Below are 26,391 nucleotides of genomic sequence, written 5' to 3'. Positions count from 1 at the left end.
CTCGAAGAAATTATTCCAATAATTTTAAATTTGGTATCGTTAGGCCATAAAATGCCCATCGTTGTGGGTGTACGAAAAATATTAGTGTTTAGTTATATGCGACCTCTTTGGATTTTGATTTATATAAGTCATTTAGTATCGTTTTAAATGGATCCCTTTAGAAACTTTCCAAGCACTCCGAAGCTCATAGGGTCTAAATTGATTTTTTAAAAAATGCATTTTTAAATTAGCGGAAATTGTTTTTCAGAAGATCAACTGCACGAGATAATTATCGGAACGAATAAAATTGTAAAGATTTTACATACTTTTTCTTATCTGGGAAAGATAAAGAAAGGAATAGTTTGAGGAATTTTAGAAATTTTGACAATTTTTGAGAAATTTTTGTTGGAAAATAAAGGGCTTTATCTTGATTGCTCAAATAAAAATAAAATATATTATGTGAATTTTCAAGTCGCAGTTTTTGTTTTCACATCCACCAGTAGTTTTTTTAATGCATAAAATCGACCTATTTTATTTTCAGAAAACTCTTTTAAAATGGAAAAAAATTGTTTTAAATCATTTTTAACCTAAGATGTTTGGAGCATGAGATATAGCGAAAAATTGACATGGGAAAACGAAAAGTAATCTTGTTTAGTTATGGACAACCTCTTTGGATTTTTACTTATTTAAGGGGGGAAACTAGGTTAGGAGGAAACTAGTTTAGTGTTTTTCGTGATTTTTAACTGAGAAAAAATAATTATAATTTCTTTGTACTTAGAGGATATTTTATTCATTTTTTGAAGTAAACTTCGTAATTTTTTCAAGTCATTTCCATCATAAATAGTGGAATTAGAAGCTCCAGTCCACGGGAGGTCGCCAGCAGAGCTTGCTGCTGGTAGGCATTACCGAAGTCGCAATCTTCATCTATAATTCTCACAATTTTTCTTTTTCTTAAACAACCTACTTCCTTAGAATATAAACCTAATTGTGATTATAAAAAAAGTTGAAAATTGCATATTTTTGAGGTGTTTGATCACAATGTCATGTTTTCTACCATTTTTTCCCACATTTCATGCATGAAAAAAATATTTGTATTTATAATATCATCAAAGAGTTAGATTCATACAGAGTGTAATTGAACAAAGAATAGTCACACAAGTTTTTAGAACTATTGGTCAAAAACACTTCGAGCTAGAATGCCCACCAGTTGAAGAAAAGTTTTTCGAGAAAAATGAGATTTAAGAAAAATTGCGATGAATGTTTTTGAATCTCCAGTCACTTAAATGCTCAAAGCATCGGAACTAATCGGAATTTTTCACTGAAATTTCGGCAGCATATTCTTGAATAAGTTACTATTATTTTATGAAATAGAAAAAAGAAATGGATTTTTTGTGTGACCCGTCTAAACTGATTTCCTCCTTAAGTAATTCATTCATTAAACATCGTTTTCAATATAAGTGATTTCATATTAAGTGAGCTACATGAATTAAAAAAAAAAGCGCGTAGTAGCGTCTGCGCACAGACAAACCTTTGAATAAACATCTCCGTTCTCCCGATCCAAGTGAATGTTCTCTTTGTCTCGGAGAACTACTGTGCAAATCCAGCACCTATAACCCCGGTGGTGTTCGCTTTCGCCCCAAGAAGCAACATTACACAACGATTCGCACTCCTTATCGCACTTTTCTAGAGAAAGTGATGAATTCAAGATATAATCTCATGTTTTGATAAAAGAAGGCCTTCTTGGCATTTCTTGAGTCTAAGAGATTATGTCAGAATTTTTTTCAGGTCAAGTTTTTAGAAATCGTCATGTTTTCGGTTAGGCCTGTTTTGTTTAAAAAAATTCTGGAGCACAGACTACTAAATGAATTGTTTAGTTGAATTTATAGAAATTGACGGGTTCTGTAAATACAGAAGCCACTATTTCACTCCAAGAAACAAAATAACACAATGCTTTTCACACTTCTTTTCTCAATTTTATGGAGAAAGTGAAGAGTTCGAGACATAATCTCACGTTTTAATTTACGAAGGCGTTTTTGGCATTTCTGAGTCTCAGAGATTATGTCAGAAATTTTTTTAGGTCAAGTTTTTAGAAATCGTCAAGTTTTCGGTTATGTTTGTTTCGTTTAAAAAAACCTGGAGAATAGACTGCTAAAGGAATTGATTAATTTATTTACAGAAAACTATTGCATTCCATTTTACTCCAAGAAGCAACACATAACTGTTCACACTATTTTTCGTACTTTTTTGGGGAAAGTGACGAGTTTAAATACAAATATAACTTCATTTTTTTGATAAAAGAAAGCATTTTTGGCATTTCTGAGTCTCAGAGATTGTCAGGATTTTTTTTTGGGTTGAGTTTTTAGAAATCGACGAATAAAAGGTTCTTTTACTATATCACAATTAATTGTAAAAACTACTAGTATGAATAGTTTAATAATTTACAGTGCTAGTAACTTCTTGGCTCTAACTGAATTCATTCAAAATTTCAGTTTTAAGCAACATTTCTATTTATAAACGCAATTTTTGAGTGTTGTAACCAAGAAATCATACACTTATTTTATTTCATGCTTGTAGTGCAAACCAAGCTTATATTAATAGTTTTTCGGATTAAAGAACATTTTTTTATGTTATATCTTTAATACATCTGTTTTGCGGAATACCTTTATGTTTCTATTTAAGTGCTCAAGCATTATTTACTGCAAGAACGTTATTACTCAAAAACATTATTACATTTTTGATTATTTTCCATAAAGATTATCTTTGTTGGAACTGAAAATAGAGAATTTTTAAATTGTAGAATATTCTCAATGTTTTGTGTTATTGTTTAATTACTAATGTTGTTTACTTATTAATGCTTATGCAAATTAACCTTGTTTTATTTTTCTAATGCTTTTACTTTTGGTGTGGCAACAGTGTTGTCCAACGTATAAAACTGCCTGTGTTGTGGCGGTCAGGAACTTGTTTTTTCATTTTTCTTCACGCGTGTGTAAACTAACCATGTTTTTGTTTTTAATAAATGGTTTTGTTGAAATCTAGTGCTGTCTCTCGACTTTAAATTCAGTAGAATAATAATGAAGTAAGAATTTAGGACATTGAATCAAATATCTCTATCTCTATATCTATATATATTTAACTTGTACCTGCAACAAGTTAAATATCTTTAGATTTAACAATCTTCTGGTGTCTTTATAAGGAGCAGTTTTAGAGATTCATATGTACATCTTGCTTTTACATTTCCTAGGTCGATTTTATTATCATTAAATCTTTACCAAGCGAGGATTATACTACCGTGGGAAAGTAAAAGGCAGTATCCGAAGAAATGAGTTTTTGAGATATTTGAAGAAACGTGTTTTGGATTCAATACTAACTATGGAAAATGTTGGACCATGACGTTATTTTCAAGTCTTTTTTTTCAGTGAAAACCAAATAAGTAAGTATAACCTAGTACCTAAAGTACTACCGCCGCACCCAGCCGTGGGGGGGCCCGCTACGCGGACCCCCCGGGCGGTGGAACCTAAGGCCTACGGCTAAGAGGTGGGGTGCGTGCGGAGAAAAGTACCTAAAGTACTATAGATAACAAAAAAAAAAAAAAAAAAAATGGAAAATGAAAAATTTGCAGCTGCTGCTATTTTCCTGCCCATAACCGTATAAAACTTTATACACATTTTTCAAGAAAATTATTTTTCGATAATACTTTCATATTTACATCATGTTCGTCAGTATCAGGTTTACTTTGTTCTAACCCCTCTGTCACCCTCATCACAGGGGGTGATTGGAAGTCAACAGTTCAAGTCTCGGAGTCAGAGGTCGCGGGGGTGCTAAATGGTGACAAATCGAAAACTTTCGCTCATCCCCAGCGCACGAAAGAGCGTCGAGACACTTTTTTTTCCACGGAGATTTTTTTTTACCCTTAATTGCATCATGCAATGATTGGCGTCAACAATGCATTGGATGGGGAAGTTTACACTGTTATGACGCCAACTGCATTGTTTTTTTAGTGGGTGGTCTGTCTAGGGTTATATATATCGGATTTTTATTGGCGCTGTTATTTTTTCTCGGGTGGTCTGAACTGTCGTCTTGAAAATACTTGAAGAGCGTGAGAATTTCAGGAAGATTTTATCGAAATATTTTATTTGGGACTATTTTTTTCTTTTTTCTTTCTTTTTTTTCTTGCCTGAGCTGAGATGGACTATGCCTATAGATTCTAGGTAATATTTTCTGAAATTGATTTTTGCTGTAGTTAATAAATTAAATGGAAAAATAAATAAGTGAATAAACAAACAAACATTTCCGCAAACACTGCTCTAACCTTGCTTTATGCTAGTAGTGTTTATTTTTATCCTACAAGCGGACTTTATTTGTTTACTAGCTTCGTTGCCTGGCATTGCACGATCTAACTATAAAATAAAAGTTGTGTCAAATGTCAAATTACGCATGTTCTACGATCAGCCTTGAATAAAATAAAAAAAGAAACTCTGACAAATTTTCCGTCAACGTGCAGAAAAGAGCCATTTTATGACTAAAAATTTTATTTCAGACATTTTCTGATTTTTCTTTTTAATTTCAAAAATTGAGTCATTGGTAGTAATAGGGAGCGACCCCTCCCCTCCTATGTGAATTCCCGAGCATCAAGGAGATTTTTATAAGGAACACACAAATACAATCATTTTTATCTGTTCAGGTTTCTGCTGGAATTATTGTTTCAACTCTTCGTTATTAAATGAGTTTACTTTCAAAATTTATTATTTCCACTTTTTGGAGAAAAAAAAAGTTTTTTCGTTTCGTATTCAGAATTTCTAATATAAGCCCTATCGACCCATGAATTAATGCATAAACATTGTTTTTACCACCTAAACGGTGTATATCCATCCCCTTATTTCTCGTCAGGTCTTATACAGCAAAGTGGAACCTCTTTTTTGCCGGTACCCGCTCATTCACTTTCATATCAAAAGGGCACACATCCAAATTTGAATTTTACACTTCTAACGCAAAACAATCTATACATATAATAAAATAAGATGTTTGTGTGTGTGTGTGTGGCGCGCGTCCCGGGAAAACGGTAAGGCCTAGAAAGATGAAATTTGGTATACAGGTGCTGTTTTTGCCGAAGATGTGCACCTCGGGCTTCGATTTTTGATATTTTAAGTAGAAAAAAAGTTATTTAATATTTTATGTGTTTTTTTGCACTTTTTAGCACTTTTTACCTCACAGACCCCGAACCAATCACACCACACAAATATTTTTTGTACTATAGTGTAGAAAATTTAATTTTAAATATGGTGAATGAAAAAAATTTGAAGATTGAGCAATTTGTGTATTTTTTATGAATTTTTGAAAAAATCTTTAATTTGCATTTTTTCCTTTTTTTTTTCTAATCTCATCCTGCAAGAAAAATCAAAGCCTCATTTCTAAAATTTGAGTTGGTGATAGTAAAAACATTTCGCCCTCTTCAGAAAAAAAAAAGTTCTTAAAAATACGCCATAGTTTTTTTTTTTTTTACAATTTTTTTAATGTTGAACACATCATGTCTTTTCACGCATCGGTCGAAAAAAGCGTTCTTCAATCTTTTATACTTGTGACGTCACTACTTGGATTTCGATTCGATATTTACGGTGTAATCTTAATCGCAAGCAATGTTAATATATATATTTTTTTTATTATATAGCTTACTTCTACATTTTATGACATGATGACCACGTGTTTTTCCGGCAGCGCTTGCTTTTTTTCTTTCCTTTTTTGTTTTATTTACGGATTGCCTTCATTTCTTTTTCCATCCCCCCCCCCCCAAGCTGGACCTTTTGCTGTGTCTACATTACGTTACATTTCATAGTTGTGCGAATTTAATTCAATAAAAACAGCGAGATTTTTTTTTTATCTTTGTCAAACCCTATTTTTTGCACACTACGGGGAATTTGAGCTTTTTTTTTTTGCTGTACTTAAATGAAAAAGGCGGTTTTTGAGTGATCTTTGTTTCTATTAGGAAATGGGCGGGGAGGTTAAAATAAATAGAGATCGAATAAGAAAATTTAGAGATAGATCGTAAAGGTAGATAGCCGCCGAAGGCGGCAATCTTGGCGTGAAATGGCACAAAAAAAAAAAAAAAAAAAAAAAAAAAAGAAATAGAGATGGATCGATTAACATTGCTGCCAAACTTATTTCAACAACCGCCGAAGGCGGCAAACTTGAAGTAAAAAGGTAAATGACAAGTTAGCCAAACAGCCGGCTTAGGTGGCTGCTTGCACAGGAAGGCGAATGGCGTAAGAAGGTGAACTAGCTGGTCGCCGCAGGCGGCTAGTCACAAATAAAGTAGCGGAGGGAAGCATTGGCTGAGTATTTCCAATCAAGCATGATACCCGTCCGTATTAAGAGATCGCAGCACACCTAGCGCTAGTCTGCTATCAGTTAGGCAAGCTCGACGCAAATCGTGATTACTAAATTAATATTAAATAATTAATATTGTTATTAAATTGTTATTCATTAATGATGAACTTGTAATTCGTTGCGATAAAAATTGTGGTTAGTTGTGATAAAAATTGTAATCTGTTTATATTATTACCTACAACGTTGTTATTTGAATCGGCTTGGATGGTTTCATCTTTCATACTCAAGTGGATCGAAGGTCCTTTTTTTTGAAATGATCAAAAAATAATAATAAAGTAAGTAGAAGGGAATAAATGTAGAGTAAAAAAAAAAGAATATATTAAAAAAGGTTGAATATTTTGTTTCAATCTAATAAAGTTTATCAGTATATGCTATGCTTGTAATTCTTCGTTTAGTAATTTTCATTCCTTTTCGCGTTTTCCCATGTCAACAAAAACGATTTAAAAGTTACTTTTAAATCGTTTTTGTTTTCTCAAGTATAAAATATTAGAGGTTTTGCCCTCGGAATTCGAAGTTTCGTAAAACAGTCGCAAAATATCGTATACCTAATGAGTTTTTATTTGCTACAAAAGTGAAAAGATATTTAGGTACATGAGCAAGCAAATAATTTTTGGTTGTTAAGCTTCACGTAAATTGAAAAAAGAGCTAGTAAATATTATACAACACGATGCAAAAAACAATAGCTATTGAGAAACTTAGAAAATCTATACCATCGGACAGTTAGTTAAACTAAAAATTTCCTTTCGTGATTTAACTAACTCTTATAGCTATTAACTATTTTACTTAATTTTCGTATCATTGGGACAAAATTCATAGATTGTTAATATTTTAATAACCGAGCTGCGGAAAACCTCATAACCAAGGTCCGACAAATTCCGCGCGGTAGGTAGCCCGGGTGACTAAAAAACTACTCTGGCGGCTAGTTTTCAAGAGCAGGAATCTTTCAGAAGCCGCTGCCCAGGAATATTTTATTCGAAAATGACTCACTCGAAATGGTGCGCCAATCTGTCTCAGCGGCTGCGTTACTCTATATGATAACTGAAAGCGTAGCTAACCCTCATATAATAGCGAATGATCGAGCAACCCGCGAGTTTCAATAATAAAACTCGCGCCACGCCACGGCATGATAATTTGATAATATGTTTTGGAAATGTTTAATATGCAAGGAAAGGCTTCATTGTGACAAGGCTGAACTCGATCCGGGAACTTAGCTGTTTTACTAGTAAGACTGTGTCATTTCAGGAGAATGAAGAAAAAAAAAAGGTCAACAATGAACGCTACCTACTGGAGTTTAGGGTTAATTCACTGGAGTTAGGATTACAATTTCAACTATCAAAATATTGCCATAAACACAATGGCTTCGTTCAAATGTAAAATAGTAGAAGCAATTTTCACCCGTCATACCCATTGAGAAGGAATACTAATGGAGTGAGCGACAGCAAATGTCTCAGTCATATAAGCTTCAAAAACATTTCTCCCAGGTCAGGTGACTAGTTTGGCTGGGAAGTTGTCGCGTTTTGGCACCGAATCGCTCTTTTGGCACTAAATATTTTTCAGACGACGGCACTAATTATGAAGTCGGGGCTACATTTCAGAGTTGTAGCGAAAATGACAGACTCTGGCTCCAACTCCTTTATCTAAAACATAGTCCGACTCCGATTTCAATTCGGAGTTTAAAAACCGTCGGACTCGGACTCTTAGCATCGAAATCAGTCCGGATCCGAGTCCGACTCCGCAGCCCTGCTACAAATTAGAGCTGCGGAGTCGGAAGTAAAATGACCGACTCCGAGAATTTTTGAGCATTCGACTCCGACTTTTTTTCTTCAAAATCAGTTCGACTCTGACTCCGCAGCCCTGATACAAATTAGGGTTGCAGAGTCAGATGAAAAATGACCGACTCGAACTTCGAGAATTTTAGATCCTTTAACTCCAACTCCTTTACCCAGAAACGCAGTCCGACTCCGACTCTTCCAGTTATAATGACTTAGTCTCCTGATGCTGACTCTTTTACGCCAAAATCAGTCCAACTTCAACTCCACAAGCCTGCTACAAACTAGGTTTGTGAAGTCGGAAGAAAAATGACCGACTCTAAAACGGGGAATTTTAGAGCCTTCGACTCCGACTCATTTACCCCAAAATTAGTCGGACTCCGATTTCGTCTCAGAGTTTCAAAACCTACGACCTCCGACTAGTTTACTTAAAAATCAGTCCGACTCTGCAGCCCTGCCACAAATTAGTGTTGTGGAGTCGGAAGAAACTGGCCGACTCCGACCCAGGGAATTTTAGAGCCTTCGACTCCGACTCCTTTATCCCTAAAACAGTCCGAGTCAGATTTTGACTTGGAATTTCAAAACTTTGAACTTTGACTCCAACTCTTGAACTTCAAAATTAGTTCTACTCCGACTCCCCAGCACTGCAACGAATTTGGGTTGCGGAGTCGGAAGAAAAAGAACCGACTCCAACTCACAGGGAATTTTAGTGCCTTTGACTCCTGCTCCGACTTTTTTTACCCCAAAAGCAGTCAGACTCCGATTTTGACTCGGAGTTTCAAAACCTTCGAACTCCGACTCTGACCGTTTTGCTTCAAAATCAGTCCTACTCCAACTCCGACTCTGCAACCTTGCAACGATTTATGGTTGCAAAGTCGGGAGAAAAAAAGCAGACTCCGACTCCGGGAATTTTAGAGCCTAAGACTGTGATTCCGAACTCGCAAGACTAGCAATCAATAATTATACACCAAGCTTACAAAAGTAGCAGATAACATACAGTACAAATCTTTTAATAAGGATTGATTTCGGATGAATTAGATTTTGAATTGTTTCAGCACATAGTGTAAATATTTATTTGATTTGTTGATATTATTATTTTGAATTTCAATTCTTAAACATTGATTGTTTATCAGAAGGTTTTTAGAATGAAGATCTTTCTTCCTGTTTTAACTATCTACGTAAATAACTATTCGACAGTTATTAACATTACTAATTTATGTATAACTTTTGCACACATTTCTGGTAGATCGAGACAATTCGTGAAAATTAAAAGCATCCTTTTTTTTTTAGCAAGGTCTGTCCATTTCTGTTCAAATCAAATGAATATGTATTCTGAAAAAATATCGTCTGCTTTCGAACAACAATATTATTACAACAGAAGATTAAAGCCAAGCCAAGTAAGAAGAAAACGAAGTAGAATAATTCAACCGCCCTATTTTTTAATTTATCGTCTGCGTAAATTTATTTTTATGATATTTTGGAAACAATTAAGAGTTGTTATTTTTTCTGAGAATATTAGATCCACCAAGTGTGTTGTGAGTAAGCGAAAGTTTTCAGCCTGAATTATTGTGATAAGTTTTTATGTTGTGCATCGGTGTAGTTAAATTGAGCGTGTGTGTGTGTGCTTTTTGAAAAATAGTATTGAAACTTTCTCTATGATTGTTATTTGAAGATTAACAGAGTTTTGAGCAATGTTGAAAGATCAGTCTAAAAGGTATCGTTACTGATTATTGTTACTAGCAATGGCAACTCTGCTAACCTTTTGCCAGTTTTAAATAAATAACGGATACCACTCCTGTCATTCAAACCCCCCTCTCCATTTCTTCCCGGATTTTAAAATATGATGTAACTGCATATTTCATGTATTTTGATTTTATTCCTTGTAATGACGGTCATGTACAAATATATGTTTAAAGAGTTCGCTCATTGACTGAAAATTTATGGATTATTGTGTCTTGTAATCAATGTTTTTAAATTATTTCATACGCAGGCACACTAGTATTTAAATCAAAGCATAAAAGTAACAAATATTTATTTTCAAATCTAAAACTTGTTCTAAACGCATCTGCTGTTCACAGGAGCTTGGCGAGAAGCTACTCGCCAACAAAGCAAACGTACACAAATTACTCGAGAGCCATTAAAATAAATACTAGTTAAGTAAAAAGTATTTTTATGGAACTAAAATGTTATTTGCACTCATGATATACAATGTTTTATTACATTTATAGGTAAAATCAGTACAAAAATTTAAAAATTATAGGCAACTGTGGGAAATGTACTCGTTGAATGCACATAGTATATGCTATTTTTTTTCTTTATTTAGAAGTAAAAAACATTTGTACATACCTACGAAAAGTTACTGCATTTCCTGGTATGGCTTTTTCTTCACAGTTTATAATGCTACAATACTGCACTATTGCTATAAATCTAATTTTTCCGTTCTACAGTTAAATGTTTTTATCATTCATGGCTTCAGCTAATGAAAACTTCTTCAGCGGTTACGGTCAACTAGAAATTGCTTCCCAGGTCACATGGTTGGTTGCCGTTTCGCGATAGTAGGGTTGCACTCGCTCCATCTATTCCTTCTCAATGGTCATACCTTGGCGGGCAACTTTCTAGTTTAGAAATAATTGAACTTCGATCTCGTTTACCTTTAAATGCGTGAATACCACAAACAGATTTTTGGATATTCGAAGATGAGAAAAAATATCCATTCTTTAAAGAGGCGTTTTAAAGGTGAAATTTGTTTTGGATTAACTTACCATTTTGAAAATATTCACTACTGCAAGAGACTTTTATATGGTTACACTACTGCTTTGGATTGACTTATCTGATTGAAGCTAGGTTTTTCAACAATGAACTTGCTAAAAGTATTCAGATGAAGCGTGACTAATGAACATCTGAATGAATGCCCGAATTTGTCTATAACAGCGAACACTGTGAGAGTACAAAATCTGGTAACTGTCGACATTAGCCGATGAGTATCAACATCCACATGCCAAAGATATCGGCAAAATACTGAATTTTTCCGGTGACTCACCAGTGAAAGACGAAATTCTTCAATGTCGGTCTTTTACGGAAACATATATACTTAAAGAAGGAGAATTATTTCAAGTCATCTCCTCATCCGCAACATCTCCCCCCCCCCCGTAGAAACGAATGTTTTGAAGCAAAGTTTTTTTTTTTTTTTTTTTTGAGCTTGCTCTTATGATTAATCTTAAATTAATAGATTTTTTTCTGTCATTTGAACATTTGTTTTTGTCTTTTCATGTAAAGATTTTGCTTTCATTTTTCATCGACTTCATCCAAACATTAATTGTAGGGGAGAGTGTTGAATCTTGGGACACTGTTTATTTCTAAGAATCTACTTTTAGCAGCCATGTTTTTGTAATCTCTAATAGTAACTTTCAGCACTAAATGCTACCATAGGAAATATCAGCATCAAATGAGTAATTTTGACGATTTTGTGAGAGCAAAAAAATTTCACGACTCCAAAGTAAATATGTTCTTCATTTTTATTTCATTTTCTGTTTTTGTATTTGTAAATTTAATCAACTGAATTTTATTCTGTTGTAAAAGAGAAGTACTTTAAATATTTTGCCTGTGAGAAAATAATGATAGTGCATCTTGACTGACCATCATTTTGGTTTTTCTTAAACCACGTGGTGATTGTACCTTGGGACAGCCAAACATTTTGTACCTTACGACACGTTCCAAGTAACAACATATGCATGGTTTTTAATAACTAAGATATGTTTAGGAACATGAAACAATGTTCTAATCTTACGTAGTCTTTTAAACACAATTAATCTTAATATATAAAAATCAATGTCCTGAGATAACATATATATATATATATATATATATATATATATATATATATATATATTATATATATCAACGCACAGCCGAAACCGCTGAAGCTTCAGAATTGAAATTTGGCAGGCATGTCCGCATGATTACGAAAGTAACCACTAAGAAAGGATTTTTTGAAATCTCTATTAGTTCGGGAGAAATTAATTAAAACCTCTTAATTTCTGCGAAATTAAAACCTGTCATTGAAATTCAAATTCCTTATTTTCGAAGGCTTTCCTCCATTCATATCATTATTCAGTACTTCATCTCAACTTTTGGTCGATAGCGAACTATAAATTTGATATTGTTTTTGTTTCTCACGTGATTCTTCGAGGCTTATCTCAAGTCAAATCATAATGTTTCTGTCTTTTGCTTTCATTTTTTCAAAACTAGAAACGAAGTTTTTAAGAACATCATCACAGGCGGACTATCCTTTTGAAGTTAGTAGAGTGCAGTTTCCTGTTAAAGTTTGCTTTGCAATAACCATTAATAAGCCACAAGGACAGACATTAAAAGTAGCAGGGATCGATTTAAGAGAAGATTTTTTTTCACACGGTCAATGTTATGTAGCTTGCTCCAAAGTCAGTTCATCAAGCAACTTAATAATTTTAGCACCAGGAAAAAAAAAAACTAAAAATGTTGTATACAAAGAAGGTCTTGCTTAAACATAGGTATAACAATAAAATATGGATGGTCTGTGTTTATAAAGATAATCAATACTTTAAAAGGATCGTTAATAACAGTTAAAGATCGGTTGCGGACAAGGGCATATATGTAAGGAGTCCGGGGACCCGGGATCCTCCCAAAATTAGAAAAAAATTATAGGTAACTAGAGGACCCGACAGACGTTGTTCTGTTCAAATTTTGTAAATTGAAAAGAAAAAATTTCAATAAACTATCAAGTGTTTGAACCGTTTTGTTGAAAAAAATAAGTAAAAAGAAAAGGTTTTAAGCTGCTTGGTGTCAGAATGTGTATATTTATTACAACTTGATTTATCTAATGCCCACTGAGCAGTTGTTTTATTAACTATTTTTTCTCCCGTACTTGATGGTTTGTTCTTTCAGCCATACTCAAAGGATAAAAAGCGTCCTCAGATATTAAGTGTAAAAAACTAACTACCCATCTAGAACAAACGGGAAATCCCGTTGCAACATCCCCCATATGAAAAAGAATAAAACAATGAAAAAGATATCGTTTAAAAAAACGATAAAGGTCAAAACAGTTCTCTGAATAAGCGAAAATCACTCATCCCCCTCCCATAACGATGTAAAATAAACGCTTTCTTCAACTAAAATGACTAAAAACTCTTTAAAAACGAAAAGCAACTCTTTGCAATTGGAAATAATTCGCCAAATAAACAAAATATACAATAAATTACATTAACAGTAGCTTTAAAATGTAAACAAATGATCACACAACTCTATTATTTACAGCCAAAGTCGAAAAGCCACCATGTTACTGTAATCCAGCCGATCAGTGAGCGAAGCCAACTCCGACCAATTAGCGCTCCGATCTTTTGAACGAAAACTTTTTAAACTTCATATATTGCCTAATTTGTTCTTTCCACCAAAGATAAAGATCTCCCACTGCACTGATCTTTCGTGTACTTTCGTGTACTTCCTGTTGTAATTTATCTGGACGAAAATAAAATTTGTTTCGTCTTTAAATTCCATCATCTTTTCCTTTAATAATGTACTGATTAGTTAGATAATCCTTAACGTATTCTTGACATTGGTGCCAAAACTCAGATGGACTTCAGACGAGAAACAAATGTTGCTAAGTGCGGACGGTACTTTCTGATCATTTAGTTAGGAAAATCTAAAGCACCGATCCGGTCACATGGCTCAACTACGATGACAGAACACACGTTTTGCGCGAACCTTCCAGTACTTTACTTGAAAATATATCACGGGACCTAAAATCGTTGCTTTTAAGAAATGGAAGGCTTCATTCTCTCTCTACGTTTTATCTATTCTCAATTGACATATCACAGTAGGAAATTTCATTACAAAAAGCAGAACTGGCTTTCTTCTTGTCCTTTGGCAACAGGTTAAATATTTATTTCAGTTCTCGCTTAACAATATGTTAAAATAAATATTAATCATTTGGGAGGTATAACCATCCAATGTTTAAATTAATTAATTAATTAACAAAAATGTTTCCGATTCGATCTATTGCGCTTCGAAACCATGCTTGCACACAAAAAATTTGATCAAAATTTGTCCAGCCGTTTAAAAGCCTTATGGTGACAAGCGTCCGCACAGAAGATTTTTATATATTATGATAAGTAATTATTATTACAGGGGATTTTCGAAACTAGGTGCACCAAGCACTGTTAACCCCAGCTAATTCCATTACTCGAGCAATGCCGGGTACGGGAATGCTAGTGTTAGATAATAATTCATGATTTAATTCACTACTATGAAAAAATTATGTATTTTTTTTGTTTTCTGGTGCAAAATTAGTTCAAGTATAAGGCTGTTTCCTGAATCATGAAAACTTTCCCGTAGTACAACAGGATATGTCCCAATATACAACAGGGTGTTGTATCTTGGAACAGCTTGGAACTTTTACTTTAAATGCCTGGCAATATTTTATTTTCAAACTGTCTGAATTTAAATATATATATATATATATATATATATATATATATATATATATATATATATATATATATATATATATATATATATATATATATATATATATATTCGTTAGGGTATTTTAATGCGACTTTTAGATTTTAAATTTCATTCGAATAATTGACGATAAAAATTAAAATATGAAAAGTGTCCCTAGATACAACACTCTCCCTTATTCCTTTATATTAAAGACGATGATATACAGTGGTGGATTTACAAGTTTAGAAGTCCGTTGCAATGTTTTTTTTTTTTTTTGTGGGGGCCCTATCACAGAACTTTGTCTACCACAAAACTATGTAAAACATTCATCATGAGAAATTTTGTACCTCTTCGGGACCCCAATGGTCTCGGGGCCCTTAGCAAGTGAGACATTTGCAACATGATAAATATGCCACTGATGATATAAGACTGAGGAATTTCTCTTTTTTGCCTAGTAATTTTAGTTGAGCACTTCCATAAAGATGTTTATTCGTGGAAACACTCAATTTCGTGTTGTGTCAACGATCGGCAAACGTATAGCATATAAAGAAACGAAGGCACGTGTTTTTCCATAAACAAATGTTGTGAATAGATCGTTGAGGAGATTTAACGACCAGCTAATGTCCAATGTTTGTACATAAAAACAGCTTTTAAGCACAAAACGACTGTCTGAGCTTTTAAATATATATTTCGTAGCACAGTTAAATTTTTATGATGTGTTTAAGACGTATGACACGCTTTTCCTTGTCAAAACATAACGCCTTCCCAGAAATGCTCTCGCAACCTAAGGGAGAAACATTAACTCCTACGGAATAAATTCAATTTTTCTTTTATTTAAAAAACAAAAAACATAAGGATTTATATTTTAATGCCGAATAAGTGAGAATTGCATAAAATATATAGGGAAATCAAGGGAGGTTTGACTCACCCTCTCTTTTTCATGTTCAAACATTTATTTAACTAATGAGGGGCCATTCATTAATTACGTAAGAATAATTTTGGCAATCTTTGACCCCCTTCCCCTCATGTAAGAGTAAGTAAGATTTTTCACACACCCCCTATCTTACGTAAGGTTCCATTTCGATTGCCAAAATAATAAAATAACAAATATTACATCGCTGGAATCGTTATTAAATTCACTACTACTAATTTTTTTAAAAAAAAACAACCTTTTTGAGTAAAGAAATATTTACTAAAAGAGGAATCTAGACTAAATGTTTTTTCGACAAATATCTTTTGACGCGGTTAAAAATAAGACATGCCATACACAGTGCGATTCTTTTATTATGTTTCACACTATTCTTTCTATGAAAAACAGTTCATCCTGAAACGTTTTTAACTTCCCGAAGCAAATAAAATATGATTCCTGCCAAACCACTTGTCCGCGCGATATCTAATATAGAATATCGACTTGAAAAATATTGTAACGGATTCCGGCGCGACTTCCACTTTCTTGAAATGAAGACACAGTTCTTGATAAAAGCACAGGAAATTTATTTACACTATGTACAGGAAAGATCGTCAACAACTGCTAAATTATTCATCAGCAATTAAGCAATTATCACACAACACCGTAAACTCAACGTTTACACACGTATTTACTTCCAAATACGAAAACAACACAGCGAAATGCCTCGCAATAAACAGAGCAAAAATGCTCTCAGTTCGAAATCTCAATCGAAACTCCCCTGTTTATCACGTGGGACGCCTTTATAAACATCGAAAGAAATCTCTCAACTATTCCACACGCTTCTGAAAAATAGTAGACCGTTATCAAATTTTATCAATGAACAAAAAGGAAATAGGGGGGTCGTATACTTTAGCCATATGAAAAGGGGTTGTCTATTCATTACGGGAAACTATTTACAGGTTACGTTACTACAATAATTACTATTTACAGGATTTGTAACAATATTACGTAAGAAACGGTCTGACCCCCTCCCCCCAAGTAAGGGTATGTAGAGATTTTTTCACCCCCCCTTTTCCCTCAGGACCCTTACGTAATTAACGAATTAAACAATTGATTTTTTTTTCTTTTTGAACCAAAATGTATGTACATCCAAGTATTTCGAAATAACTTTTCTGTGATTGCTACTCAAATATAAATCTTATTTCTTTTGCGTAATTAATCAGTTTCAGTTGGTTACAACAAATAGTACACCGCGCACATAGGTATGTAGGATAACTTTAAATTAATTCGATAAACCCAAAAACAGTTACAATTGGAGCCTCATCAAATGCAAATCAACAAAAATATAAATGTATATAACAACATGTTTTAAAATATTCATTAATACTTACAAGTGAACATGAGCGGAAGAAAATCTAAGTACCTCCATTATAACTGAATAAGTAATCCAAAGGGTTTCGTTTCATTAAGTATAAACACGGGTGTTGAAACTATTCACGCTTGAACACACAACATATATCTAATTATGGTCGCATTGGAAATTGTAAAGAAGAAAATGGTTATTAACTAACTTAATAGCTGCGTACATCGTCTAAAAAATCAAGGGCAGTCCAAAATGCAAAGGCGTAAAATTAGTTTCGACACATTTTACTACTCTCTAGACATGAAATAACAAGCAATCTAATTCTAAACAGTTGCTGACTGCAGCAACCATAGATAATAAAAAAATAAGTTCTCGTTATTTCCGACTCATTGGTGCCCGTGTTGGAAGGATGAAATAGGTTTTGAAGCGTTGCGTCATCACTTACGCTTCTAGATATCTTGAAATAACAAAAAGCTTTCTGAATATTGAGGAGTTCGCTATTGGATGAAGGATTCCTACTATTTCGGAAACGTTTCCGATATATCTAGAAACGTTTCCGAAATTTGTTACAGTGTAGGAACCAATATTATATTAAAGCTAAAAAGATAGTAAACAGTTTAAGGGTTGTCAATGTCACAGCTGAAAGAGGTATAAAACTAATTTCTAATTAACTTATTTCTATTACAAGTTATGTCTGAATGCAGGCACATTTTTCTACATTCATCAAAATCTACCATATCAAAGCCATTACCACTTTAATTTGTCAATGAAGAAAAGTAATAACATAATGATGTATGTCTTTTCAGTGTATGTCATTTAACAGTGTGAGTAATAAAATGCATTATTTTTTTTTCTTTTTTGTAGTTAAAACTCTTTGCTCTCTCTTCTAAACAGCTTAGTTCCTTTATTTTAAATCAGCAATTTGTTGTATGTACCTCCAAATGAAGTTTTTTTAATGGATAAATTAAAATTAACAATGAGCAAATATATGTAATTGAATATTGTAATGCTTTTAGGTCTTTGGATGAAAATTCCTTATTTATGATATCTTCCATAACCTAATCTGAATAATGCCCAGAACTCATTACGAGAACAAAATTTCCTATAAAATGAGACCAGAACGAAGTTTCTAGGATGAAAAGTTTGGGTTTTAAGGAGGAAAAACTACGATTTTTTTCTAAAAATCCCTGTTTTTCGTAACTTTAGCCTCTTTGCGGCACGTGTTAATATTATCGGATTAAGCTGAAACTTTGCAAATCATATTTTCTAGTCCATTGGCACATTTTAGGGGGGTGCCGTGGAAGAAATTCGAAAATCGATTTTTTTGTGATCACTCTAATGTGATAAACAAGAGTTTAAATTGAGCATTCTGGATTATATATTAATTTTTGTGCACTTTTTAGTAACTAGAATATTCAACAACAAATGTCAGTGATATCTTCACGTAAAATTGAGGAAACAGTCAGAGCGGCTTTTATGACATAACTAATGCATTAATTGACTTCCTTGACTCCAAAAAGTGCAGCTCAAAATTAGCAGTAAATTTGTAGGTACGCCCGTTGCGAAAAACGTCATGAGCAAGTGAACCAAAATGGCAGCTTTCTTTGAAGGCCTGTAAAATTAATTCGCGCAGGATTCAACATGTCTACCCAAGATATTCTCACATTAGAACACCTACAGATCAAGATTCTAAAGAAAAATTCTCTGGAACTAAAAATTTTTACGGGACTACATTGTGGGGCCAGGACTAAATAGGACGCAGATATTTCTGTGGTGCCTCTCTCCTTCTTTGTACCCATCACCACTAGCTTTCCCATACTTACAAGAGACATATACACTGCATTGCTGGCATATTTCCTTGAGGTTTGCAGATCATTACCAAAAAAAAAAAAAAGAAAAAACATGATCGAGAAGGTATCTTCCATCTGTAACACATATGACAACAACTGTTTATTTTGTGATGGTGGCGTGGATGGATCTTTTGCTTCAGGGGGGGGGGGGGGGATAATAACACTTAACCATACAGGTTTTCCTGAAACCAGATTCATCGAATACTGATGGAGGATCAGCGTACAACTCGCACTAGAAGTTTTTAGCAGTTTGTTGTTCAATCTTTTTTACTGTTCATACTATTCGGTGTAAAAGATGGTTTGGGCTTACACATCTCTACAGATAGTAACTACTTTCGTAACAGAGAAGCTAGAGACATAATTGCATACCTCCTTTACAAAGAAATGCCACTAAATTTCTTGCCTTCCATATCCTTTTATGTTACTACCCCTCATCACATTTCACATTATTATCAGCGACCGACGAGTATCGGCAAGCAACACCACTACCAATTTGAGTCAATACCCGTAGAGAGGGAAGAGCAGTATTTAGCATTCCACTGTTGTATTGCTCATTGCTCTCAGCAAGACTTCTTCCATCGTTGAATCACTATACAGGTTCTGGATCAACTAAATTTGTCACTGCGTTGGATCGTTGGGTAGCTGATGCGACATGTTTATCATTTTTTTTAAAATTGCATAATATACTCGAAAGTTTCAGATAGTGTTTCAAGTATATGTTCGCACATTTAGCATAATTCACATAACAGGCTGCGTAAAAGAGAGGCGGCTAGGTGTTTGCAAACGAGAACCCCCACCGACTTGGAGGGTGCAGAATTGCAGCATTGCCCATCTCACTGTTGGCAATTTCGGTTTATCCCCCCTTACGGTAATGGCAAAAGATTAAAGAAAAGTTGAAGTAAATTAATTAAGAAGAAGGAGGTAAACTGCAGTCAATGCAGTCAATTTGGACTATTTTTTATACTGCACTGGGATTTTGTTTTAGATATCACCCCAGCGTTCTAAACTGTTTAATGACTCCAGTCACAACTAAATTGGTTACTGAGCTCGCTTAGATCTTTTGGAATTATCCTTCTGTCATTACTATATCATTGTGGGAAATTTTGTACTTCGCAAAAATTTTAAATCAGTGAAATTTTTTCATGAACTTCACTGCAATCGTTGATTTTAGAATGCAAATTCATGCCCCCCCCCCAAAGCGATGGTGCACCCCTGAAGTGTAACGGAGTACCCACCCAGAGTAAAAGCCCTCAAAAAGAAAGAAATACCCCTTGAAAAAATGAAAAAACTGCCTTAAAAATTCCAATGACGCAAATTGCGCCATGCCCCCCCCCCCGCCCCCTCCTGTTCACCCCGGTTAATTAGCATTTTTCTATGTGAGTTTTATTTTACTATTATATAGTGTGATTTCTGCGACTTTTGAGTATTTTTTTTAATTTATAGAAATTATTTTTATTTGAAAAAAGGATTATTTCGCCCCCCCCCCCCTCTTTCCCTTAAAACCCGACGCGCAAAGTGCTGAAACTTTTTACCCCTTCTTTCTGGAAGGGGGAGAAGTAATTTGCAACAGGTTTCAACTTTTTTTTTTTTTTTTGATGTTTGGGTTTGGCCATTTTTTGGCCTAATTTTACTGTACTATTAGTTGCTGCCTGGTTTTTTTCTCCTCCCGCATCAAACAATTAATTCGTTTTCTCCTAAATATCGTCTTTTCCCCTCAATATTGTAATCATGCATAAATAAAAACATGCCTACATCATTTTGTTTCATTACAGTGTCTGCTCAACATTTCTCCTCGCAGAAAATTATCTCAATAAATTTATGCTGGCTGAAGTTGAAATGCAAAAGAAAAACGCCATCGATGGCATTTCCTTCGTCTAAAGTCGCTTACGGTGTATTCGAAAGCATATAACCGCCAGCAAATGAAGCGTTCCTAAATATATTTGGCCCTTTTAAAATGTCCCAGCTGTAAAATACGAATAAGCAGTTTAGGTAAGGGGCTTTAAAACGTTCTTTTTAGTGTTCTATTTTTCCGGTGGCACGGGGAAGCGTGTCGCAGCAGAAGATAAGTGCCAGCTGTCGTCGTTGGCAAATGGTTGCTGCCAAAGCGCTTTGTCTGAGAGAGGTCATAAAATTCGCGCGTTTTCGCTCATTTTTTTCAGCTAAGAGAGGAACAGAAAGAAATTCCGATGAATACTTTATGAGGGAAAAGTGAACTTTTTTTTTTTATATCATCCTCCGGAAGGGAATTTGAAAAAGTTTTGGAGTAAGGTGTTACGTTTTTGTTTGGGAAACGTGAAAAGTATTACGCGAATCGTGAACGAGATATTACTTCTGTGGTAGTCATGGGTAAAATTTTTCTGAGGTGGACAAAAATGCTTTAATGAAGTTTTGATGAGACGTCGTCAGTGTTCTCTCTTTTTCTCTTTATTTCTTGCTCTCTCTCTCTTTTAACCCCTTACGGTATGAATGGTTTTCAGAAAACTGGCAAAAATGATCGATTTCTTTTTGGTAGAATATTAATGCACAGTAGAGCCTTATCTATCCGGCCTTTGTTTATCCAGACCTCAGGTTTATCGAGATCAAATTTGTAGAGCAAAAAAAAAAAAAAAATTATATTTCTTAGAACAATAATAATAAGGAGTCTGCTTGCCTGCCCTAAAATGACTATTTTTACAAAAAAAAAAAAAAAAAAAACCTAGTATGTTGTGGCTATCACGAAACTTTCTTTTATATTTTTCTTTTTTTTTCTGATCCTTCCTCATGCTTGACGACGAAGCAATATTCCCAACAAAAACAAAATTACACATGCAAAAACTTGACGACCATCCCAATGTCTGAATTATTGCAAAAGCAAAGCAAAGAGCGAAAATTGAAAGTTATTTTAAAAGCCTTGCTTGAAGTAATTACAAATATTTTATTTGTTAACAAACATAAGATGGCATCAGTTAAAAATTCTAAATCATTGAGATAATATTTTCGATCATTTCCATACAATTAAAATCACGAGAAATACGCAAACGAGAATCTATTACGATTTATCTTTCTTATTGTTGCATTAATAAAGCTATTTTTACTCGCAAAAAAAAAAAAAAAAAAAAAAAAAAAAAATCAACACCTCTTGGAGCGATTGGCGTCAAAATTGAACCAAAGTCTGTTTACATATGGATTCACATAAATTTCAAATTTCAACCAGAACGTAGCATTACTTCTTCAGATAGCACACTCACAATGGAAAAAATGAACGGGCGATTGCGCAACCTCCTTTTTAGCTGTTGACACCAAAATAAAATCAGCTCTTATACCCAGGGGCGGATCTAGAGGGGGGCCATGGGGGCCATGGCCCCTCCCAAAGCCTTGTGCTTGAAGGAATTTTTTTAAGAAGAAAAAAAAAAAGAAAAAATATACTAGGAGAAGATAACAAAATTTAACACATGTGTTTCACTGAAAAAGTATATTCCTTAATTGGAGATAAATTATATCCCTATCCTCAAAACAAAACTTTTATTTCCAAATTTTTTTCTCCATCTTTTACATCATTTCTTGATTCCAACTACAGACGGACGATCTCTAAATGCTGCTGTTCTCAGAGTATACCTATTGTTCTCAAGACCAAAGAGAGCCTAAATTTTCGTTTTTATGGCTTTAATTTCGAAACTAGAGAGAGAACTCCTTTTTCCCATGCCCTTTCATAAATGCCTTGATAATGTAGCAAAAAATTGCATTTTAAGTCTTTTATTTGGAAAAAATGTCATCGGAAACTAGCTTATCCAGCCCTTATCACTTAACTTGCTTAAAAGCAATTTAAATGAAATTTTTTGGGACTTCAGTTACAAACGAGTTTTGATAGGACCCCTCCCTCCCTAGTTTATATCGTGATGATAGTTTTAAAAGAAGGCTTTTGGATGAGCTCACGAATCTTCCATCCCTTTCTAAAATATGTAAAAATATAGTTAAAAAAGAATTGTTAGAGCCTCAAAGGCAAAATATTTCCATCCCAGGAAGGATTCTAAGCACCTTCACACTTCCTTTAATGTAAGCAAACATTACCTAAAGGTGCATTTTTAGGCTGGACAGCTGAAGAGTTAGAAGAGCACCTTTCCTTTTCTAACTTCTCAATGTATAATGACAGAATATTTTGGTTTCTAAGTTTTATTTTCAAAAAGTATTTTGGGGACAGCGCCTGAAACCTGACCTTTCTCCGTACATCATCAAAAATATAGATAAAATGCGTTTTTAGTTTCCTAATTTTCAAAAATTACTGGGAAATTAAAATTTTGAAACATTTTCGAGGGAGATTTCTAAATCCACCCCTCACCTTATGTCTCGATACCCCAAAAATTGAGTTTTTAAAACTTCATTTTAATAAAATTTCTGGGGAGTTCGCAGTTAGTTCAAAAATTTCGGATGGCCCCTCCCAAAACAATCGGCTGGATCCGCTACTGCCATACCCACTAAGGGCTACTTTTCGATAAATTTTTCTTTCATTCCGTTCGTCTTGAGATACGGCAGTCACAATTGACAACAAAAAACGTTCTATAGCTCAATCCCCGTTTGAGTTATTGACACCAAAATTGAATCAGCACCTGTTCCTGTTAATGGCAACATATGGACCAAATTTTGTTTGATTCCGCCAGTTACTTCCTGAGGAATAACAAGCACGCGTAACTCAAAAAACGTCCTATTGCTCTACCCCCCTTGGAGGAATTCGCGCCAAAAACCAATGGGCACAAGTTCACATAGGGGCACATATGTGTACCAAATTTCGTTCGATTTCACGCGGTAGTATTTGCTATAGAGCGGCCACAAAAAACTGGTCACACACAGACGTGACACACACACACACACACAGACATTTTCCAAAAATAGTCGAAATGGACTCTGCACACCTCAAAACGTTCGAATCCGTCAAAATTCGAAAATTTGCACGAATCGAATACTTTCTTCTATATATTAGATATAGAAGAAAGTAAAAAGGTTTATTTTGTATTTTTTTAAACAATAAATATTTTGGGCTCCAAAGATGTTTACCGGAAGTTGAACTTACAGACCCCTTACATAAAAAAAAACCAGGAAAGTAAAAAAACTTTGAAAAAAGAAAACATGTTGACAAGTATAGCCAAAGAATATATAAGCTACTGACACTGAAAATTTCAGAGTTTAAAAATTGTCTAAAACGTTAATGCTAAAATAAGGGAAATCTTTAACTGCCTTTTCTGGGAAACTACGTTTTTCGATATTTTCTTTTATGACGAATCTCATAGCATCAAAAGTTTTATACCTGTTAATCTGATTTTTTCAAATAGTCTTTCTCACATTACCAGACATGTTTTGAACTATAATTAAGCTATTTGTCAGAATTTTAAAATTTTACAGCAATTTCACCTTAAAATGTGGAAGGCTTTTCGAAAGAAAATCTATGAACTTCAAAACAATTGCCTTATTTTTCTTACTTTTGGTATTGGTATGAAGTTTTTAGTTCAGAATACGGGTAAGTAATATGGTAACTTGCGTTAGAGAGGATTTTTTAATATATTGAGCTGAAATGAGTATACAGCTTTTGGTGTAAACTGCAAAATTAGCTTGTTTTTGCTCAAATTTCCCATTTTTTGAAATTTTTATGCGAAATTATTATTATTTTTTAAAATTATTTTCTACCTTTCATGGATTCTTGAGTTTAAAAAAAAATATACAGTTAAGCAATGTTTGAATTTCTTGAAAAAAAAAAGTACTCCTTACGTAGACAGACAGATTCCTTAAATTATGATTGAAAGAACGGAACTATAAATACGCTAGATATTCGGTTTTTGTTTTGATTCAACGTATAACTCCTGCATAGAGCGGAAAAAAAAGTATAGTACTAATTTAACCAACAATATGGCGTACTTTTGAGCGTCAGACCAACACCATTGCAGCTGAACTATAAATAATAAAGTATTTTGCGAGAAACGTACCACTCTGTTACACAGCAGTTTTTTGCAGAAATTGAAAAAAAAAAAAAAAAATAATAATAATAATAAGTCTGCATCTTTTAGAATGTGTTTTGCATACTTCCCGGATTATCCAGATTTTCCATCTATCCGGATTGCCTTTGGTCCCAGTTAGTCCGCATGAATGAGGTTGTACAATATGGATCATAGCTTGCGTTCGACGAACCTCACCGGTCGACCGGTGACTAACCGATTGCTAACCGCAGCGTTCTCGAGAGCTACCGGTTTAACTGGTTGCTTCCGATGTCGTTCTATGAGCCTCATCACCGGTTGATCTACCGGTCAACCGCAACTTAAGCTGGTTGATTGGTTGAGGGAACCATGTGACATTTTTGACCAATTATAAGTAATTTTCACCTGCGTGCTATTCGTCTGTGCCATGTCTGCGCAAGTAACCGGTGATCAATCGAAAGCGTTCCATGAAGCATTGGTTCGTAACAGGGACCGATTTACTCACTTGGGTCCCCCTGGGCACTGACAAATATGGTGCCCCACCCCCAAAAAAATGAAGGTAATTTTTGGATATTATTTTGATAGAAAGAAAACTCTAAAATAAATTCCTGATTTTCATGTAAGAAAATTTTTTACAGACGCAGTCGGAGAAACTATGATGGTTAAGGTAAATCATAATGTGCTTTCTGCGTTCCTTTGTTTTCTTTAAACATGCATGTTTCTTTTAATAGAAAGGGTGTCCAGACTAAAATATGGGCAATGTGGTTCTCCAGGGAAACTAAAGACGCTCTAAATTACAAGCAAGCTGCTTTTCATTGGTTTAGAGAAACTGGTCACAGTGCAGATAGGCTCCAATATTGTAAGGCAAGGTGTAAATTTTAGTATTTGGTACGGATTCAGAAAAGAGAGTTGGAGCAAAGACTGGCAGATAACATAAACAGGAATCCCAAGAGGTTTTTTGCATACTCTGATGTTTAGTATTATTAGTGATATTTCAAGCAGGGGGTCAGTCATTATAATGGGAGATTTTAATTTTCCGGGAATTGATTGGAATAATTTTTACTATAGTAATAGAAGAGAAGAGGAATTTTTGAAAGTAATTGGTGACTGTTTTTTTAGATCAAATTGTAACTCAGGGTGCTCAACAGGAAGTTATTTTGGATCTAGTTTTCTGTGATATCGAAGGTTCTGTTCAGGGGTTATGTGTAGGGGAACACATTGGAGACAGTGATCACAACAGTATTACGTTTGAAATTAAATTTGGTACGCACAATGTAGAGAATTTTGGGTTTGTGCCCAATTTCAGAAATACTGATTTTGTTGCACTTAGGCAGAGTTTGAAAGCAGTTTTTTCTTCTGAATTGGACAACAGCGATGTGAATCTTCAGTGGGCCGAGTTTAAGGAAAAGCTAGCGAAAACGGTTGGGGATCATGTTTCTTTTAATAGAAAGGGTGTCAACACTAAAATATGGCCAATGTGGTTCTCCAGGGAAACTAAAGACGCCCTAAATTACAAGCAAGCTGCTTTTCATAGGTTTAGAGAAACTGGTCACAGTGCAGATAGGCTCCAATATTGTAAGGCAAGGCGTAAATTTAAGTATTTGGTACGGATTCAGAAAAGAGAGTTGGATCAAAGACTGGCAGATTACATAAACAGGAATCCCAAGAGGTTTTTTGCATACGCTAATTCGGGGAAAGTTTGAAATAGTCATATTGGGCCACT

The sequence above is a fragment of the Uloborus diversus genome, chromosome 2 (assembly GCF_026930045.1).
Source record: "Uloborus diversus isolate 005 chromosome 2, Udiv.v.3.1, whole genome shotgun sequence".
Lineage (NCBI taxonomy): Eukaryota > Metazoa > Arthropoda > Arachnida > Araneae > Uloboridae > Uloborus > Uloborus diversus.
The sequence above is the reverse complement of the archived record's forward strand: the minus strand, read 5'-3'. Positions refer to the sequence as shown.